General features: G+C 43.0%; 1 protein-coding gene and 1 pseudogene across 1 annotated transcript in view; both read right to left on the bottom strand.

The window, feature by feature from the left end:
• LOC119808827 overlaps positions 1–1,488 on the bottom strand; it is a 4,203-nt pseudogene extending 2,715 nt beyond the window's left edge.
• Kiaa0895 (KIAA0895 ortholog) overlaps positions 1–6,000 on the bottom strand; it is a 69,763-nt gene that overhangs the window by 53,719 nt on the left and 10,044 nt on the right. The window lies entirely within an intron of this gene.

Below are 6,000 nucleotides of genomic sequence, written 5' to 3'. Positions count from 1 at the left end.
TTGACATCTGACATGGAGATGCAGAGTATGGAGTTTGCCAAGCTGGTTTTTGGTCCAGTATTTCCTTTGGTCCAGTATTTCCTCACTATGCTTCCTTCCTTAAGTTTCGGAGTGGTAATGTAATGTATATCCTGTGCCATTATATGTTGGAAGTATGTGATCTATTTTTTGAATTTGATTTTATAGGGGATTACAGTTAAGAGACTGCATAAATCTCAAAAAAACTTTAAAATTTGGACTTTAAAACATTGTTGAGAGATATTGTGATAGACTATAGGTATTAGCATTCCGGCATCTGTTCTTGCCTGACCTTGGGGTTCTGACAGGCAATGTCCTCAGCTGTAGCCACTAAGAGCACCACCTGTGTACATTCACTAACTTCTCTTTTAAAAGTGCCCTGCCCACCTCCCATCTTTCTGTCTGTTCCTTTCTCTGTCTTTGTCTCTGTCTCTGTCTGTCTCTGTCTGTCTGTCTGTCTCTGTCTCTGTCTCTCACTGTCTCTCTGTCTGTCTCTCTCTCTCCTCTCTCTCTCTCTCTCTCTCTCTCTCTCTCTTTCTCTCTCTCTCTCTCTCCCCTCTTCTGCTGCTCCTTTCCCAAGAGGCTGGTCTCACCCACACCCACACCTTTTTTCTTTTCTTTCTTTCTCTTTTTTTTTCTTTTCTTTCTTTTCTTTTCTTTTTTTTTTTTTTTTTTTTTTTTTTTTTTTTTTTTTTTTTTTTTTTTTTTTTTGTTTTTCGAGACAGGGTTCTCTCTGTAGCTTTGAGCCTGTCCTGGAACTCACTTTGTAGACGTGGCTTGCCTTAAATTCACAGAGATCCACCTGCCTCTGCCTCCAGAGTGCTGGGATTAAAGGCATGTGCCACCACCACCGGCTCCCCTTCCTCTAATTTAAAAAAAAAAACAAAAAAAAAAAACCAAAAAAAAACCCTCTCATGAACTCTGTTGCATGGTGTCTTTCTAGCTCCACTTAAAAATATAAAAAAATAAAAATAAAAAATTTCAACATTGGTTCCCTGACTGGGAAAGGCTCTGCTAGCGCTTGCTTCCTCTTTCCCGCAGACAGTTTAAGCACGCCAGGATCCTGGGACCCAGTCCATATTTCACATACGAAAGACAGGCCTTGCTTCTCCAGATCACTAGGTCTCTCCATCCAAAACTGGCATGATTGGTGAGCCCCTTTTTCCCCACCTCTGGCCATTTATCGAGTGAGGATTTGTCCTTAAGCATGGTGTTTTGCCTTTTGGCTTCGTTAAGTCCTGGTACCAGACAACCACGACTCTCTTGGGCTCAGAGCCCTTGGGCCCCACCCTTTGTGTGATGACTCACTGGGTGGCCTGTGCCCTTCTTGAGCCCTTGGGTCCTTTGGGCTTTGCCCTGCGACACACAATCCCCCCCACCCCCCGTGATGACTCTCCAGGGTGGCTTGTGCCTTTCTCGTTCGATCCTCGCTTGATAAAAGGCCACTAGATCTCGTTCTGCCTCATTCATGGGAAATATGCCTACCAAAAATCTGCTTCCTGGAACTCTATATCCTGATATTTCGTGGAACCTTTGTAACATTCTGCCAGTGATCCCGATAGACGGGAGAGATCACCCTTTCGCTTTCCCCCTCCCCCAATAAACCTCTTACATTAATTCTGTTGCGTGAGGCATGTTTACTCAATGGCAGAGCTCCCTGAAAGGGAGCTGGGACCCTGCCCACCTGCCCACCCTCAACAGATCTGCTCTTCCAGCTGCAACAAGTCTGCTTTCTCCTTCACTGGCCGCTTCATCACCTTCCATTCAGTATTGGCAATTGGGTTTTTGGCCGCAATCTGACCATTCCCCTGGATGTGAGGTTTCCTTTCTCCAGCACAGTCCTCTCCTTGCCTTCTGGCTTTCTCAGTCCTATTACCAGGTGACTGTATCTCTCTGGGGGATCAGAGCCCTTGCCCACCCACCCCCGCCACGCCCCTCTGTGTGACAACTCAGTGGGTGGCCTGTGCCTGTCTCATAATTGACCCTCTCTGATTCTGGGACACTAGGAATTGCAGACCGTTGGGTCTCACTTCTCTGCCTCGCTCATGGGAACTGTGCCATCATCTATACCTCCTTGCTCCCATCGGGATGATTTTTGGAGACCTGCTGACTCCTCCTAATCAGCTATTGTTGCAGGACGACCAGCTATAGGCCACAAGCTGGAGGTCCAAGACCATCAACCATGTCCGGGTGATGCTGTGGGGATGGGAAAGGAACAGGTGCTGTAAGCCCTAGGGAGTCGACTTGATCCTCCTCGAACAGCACTTTGCCAGGTCTAAGTGGCACCTGACGGTTCACAGAGCCTGGACAGTGAAGTGAAACAGCCAGATACTCCAGGACATGGTAGCACCCCAGCCTTCCCAGAGCCCCCAAAGATTAATGATGCCCCCCCAGGTCAACAGGAAGTAGTCTTGAGAACACGGTGTCCTCATCCCCACCTCACCTGCTACCCATTTCTAACTCCTCACCTTTTTATAATAAATAAAAAAGGAGGTGTATTAGCATTCAGGCATCTGTACTGGCCTGTTGGGGTTCTGACAGGCCATGTCCTCAGCTGCAGCCACTAAGAGCACCTCCTGTGCACTACGTTCCCTTATAAAAGGCCCTGCCCTCCTCCCATCCATCTCTCTCTCTCTCCCTCCCTCCCTCTCCCTCTCCCTCTCTTTCTTCCTTTCTCTACTTCTCTGCCTGTCTTTCCCTCCCTCCCTTTGTCCCTCCCTCCTTCCCTCCCTACCTCTTTTTCTCTCTCTCTCTGCCTCTCTTCTCTTTCTGCTGTTCCTGTCTCCAGAGGCCAGTCCTCCCCCTCCCTCCCCTCTTTATATGTTCCCTTTCCCTAATTAAAAAAAAACTCTCCACCTGAGAGCTCTGTTGCATGGCATCTTTCTCTCTCACGCTTTTTTTTAAATTACTACAATAAGAACTCTTGAAGTTAGACTAAATGTATTTTGCATGTTACAAGTTTATGGGGGTCAGGGAGTGGAATGTGGTAGTTTGAATATAATTAGTTTCCATATGATTATAGGGAGTGGCACTATTAGAAGGTGTGGCTTTGTTGGAGGAAGCGTGTCATTATGGAGGTGGGCTTTGGGTTCTCATATGCTCAAGCTACTCCTAGTTCAGTACACTTCCTGTTGCCTGTGGATCAAGATATAAGGAAGGCTCTCAGTGCCTTCTTCAGCACCACATCTGCCTGCACGCCACCACATCCTGTCATGATGATAGTGGACTGAACCTATGAAAGTGAGCCACCCAAGTAAATGTTTCCTTTATAAGAGTTTCCACAGTCATGGTGTCCTCTCACAGATATATAAACCCTAAGACATGGATCTGTTTTAAGTTTTGTTTAATTCTTCTTGCTTGATTTCAGTAAATTATACATGTTTAGAAATTTTTCATTTCTTCTAGACTTTTCTAGCTTGTTGAAACATCAAAATATTCCCTTATGACCTTCTGGATTTTTCTGGAGTCTTTTGTAACACCCTTTTCTCTAATTTCATTAATGTGGACCCTCTTTCTCTGCCTTTGGCTAGTATGGCTAAGGATTGGCCATCATAATACATTTTCAGAGAAACAACTTTTTGTCCTCTTAATTCACTATATTGTTTTATATGTCTCTATTTCATTAATTTCTGCTCTGAATTTTATTTCTTGCCATAGTCTGCACTTGAGTATGACTTTCTTTTCAGTGCTTTGAGCTTATCATTAAGTTATTTGTTATCTTCATAATTAAAAGTTAATATATGATGATGATAAGTGTGTGTGGCTTGTGTCTGTGAGGATGTCATGGCAGACATGTTGTCAAAAAAGAAATCATAGAAATGGTTTTCTCTTTTTGCCTTTACATGAGTTTGGGGGAGGGATTTTGGGTCACGAATGTTGCATGGAAATCATCTTTACTTAGTCATTTCCCCATCTCCTGCACTGATTTTTTTAATATAATCAATTTATAACTATATTTCCCCCCCACTAAGAACAGGACTGTCTCAGCTGTACCCCCAGAGGTTCTGGTACGGTACATTTTCATTTTTCTTGACTCCAGAAATTTAAAGATTTCCTCTTTTGCTGAGTGTGGTGGCAGACCTCTTTAATCCCAGTACTTGTGAGGCAGATGTAGGTGGATCTTGTTTTTGTACTGAGGCTTGCTTTGTGGTCTATACTGTGAACAACCTTACGGGAGGTTCCACGTTCCACTGAGAAGAGAACATATATTCCCTCTCTGTTGGGTAGAAAATTCTTTGATATTTGTTCATTTTATTGATCTATGATGCAATTTAGGTGTTTCTCTGCTGACTTTGATTCAAAACCAATCTATCTTCGTTATGGTTTCTATTCCTGTGAAGAGACACTATGACCATGGCCACGGCATCTCTGATAAAGGAAAACATTTTATTGGGATGGCTTACAGTTTCAGAGGTTAGCCTATTATCATCATGGCAGGTTATGTAAATGTGCAGGCAGATGTCGTGCTGTAGAAGGGGCTGAGAGTTCTATATCTTGATCTGCAGGCAACAGGAAGTGAATTGTATCCACACTGGTCACAGCTTAAGCAAAACAGACCTCAAAGCCCATGCCCACAGTGACACACTTCCTCCAACAGGGCCGCACCTCCTAATAGTACTACTCCCTTAGGGGCCATTCTCTTTTCAAATCACCATACCATCCATATGTGCGAGAGGAGTGTCTCCCACTACTATTGCATCCAGATCTACATAGTCTCTAATGTCTTCTAGCAATTGTTTTATAAAATTGGAAAGCCCTAAGATTTGGTACATAAATATTACTATAGTTACATCATCTTGAAGAGTCGTTCATTTTATCAATACGCAGTGGCCCTTATGTCTTCTGATTAGTTTTTAAAAAAATGTCCAGCTGGTCTTTTTATTCCTGGAGACACCCAAATCCTCAGAGCTTCTCTGTGTTGAATCTGAGGTGTAATTAAAGGAAAAGTCATCTTTCCACTCCAAATCATGGAGGTATTTTGTAGGAAGACATACATTTCACCACAGAAAGTGACCGATGAGAAGTAGGATGCTTGCTGAGAAGAGAGCATAGAAATTCTTGGCAGATCCTGAGTTCAGAATCTTGAAGAGACAGAAAAGCAGCTAACTTCAGAGAAATATTCGCCCTGTGTAATAAGGCACCTCACATGATCTAACACTGACACAGCCTTTCTCATGATCCTTAAAATATTTCATTTTCCATGTGTTTTAATAGATAATTGTGTGGGGTATAAAAATCTAGGTTGACAAGTATTTACTTTCAAGGTTTTCAACATATCATTCCATGTTTCCTAGCTTTTAGGTTCAATGCCAACAAACCTGGTATTTTGGCCTCTGAATATTGACACTTTTCCTTTATAGCTTTTACCTTTGAATTTTTTTTTAAATTTTCTTTATATATATGGATGTTTTGCCTGCATGTTTGTCTATGTGTCATGTGTGTTCCTAGTGCCCAACAAGCCAGAGAGGCTGTTGGATCCCTTAAGAATAGTGTAACAAGGGTTGGCGTGCTGGTGCACACCTTTTGGCAGAGGCAGAAGGATCTCTGAGTTCAAGACCAGTCTGGCCTACAGAGCAAGTTCCAGGACAGACAGGGCTACATAGAGAAACACTATCTCAAAGCACTCCCCCAAACAAAAGAAAGAATGGAGTTACAGGTGTTTGTGAACTGTTAGGTGGGTGCCAGGAATTGAATCCATGTTTTCTGGAAGAGCACTCAGCTATTTCTCCAGCCCTTTTTTTGTGAGGTTATTTTTGTCTTTTAAAAGTTTATTTTTATGTATATGTTACCTGGCAGTTTTCAAATGGAATGCATAGACCTGTATATGACATTCAACTTAAAGGAAAATATTATCATGTCTTTATACCGTAACACTTTTCCTAGGTCTTATCTTCCCGAAGACAAATATCCCTTGCTTCACAATCACACTTAATTCCTGCATCACATTTTGGCAGCACCTGCATTTTTGAGGAACTATTTTCA

The sequence above is a fragment of the Arvicola amphibius genome, chromosome 3 (genome assembly GCF_903992535.2).
Source record: "Arvicola amphibius chromosome 3, mArvAmp1.2, whole genome shotgun sequence".
NCBI lineage: Eukaryota > Metazoa > Chordata > Mammalia > Rodentia > Cricetidae > Arvicola > Arvicola amphibius.
Note: the sequence above shows the minus strand (reverse complement) of the source record. Positions and strands in the feature narration are given on the sequence as shown.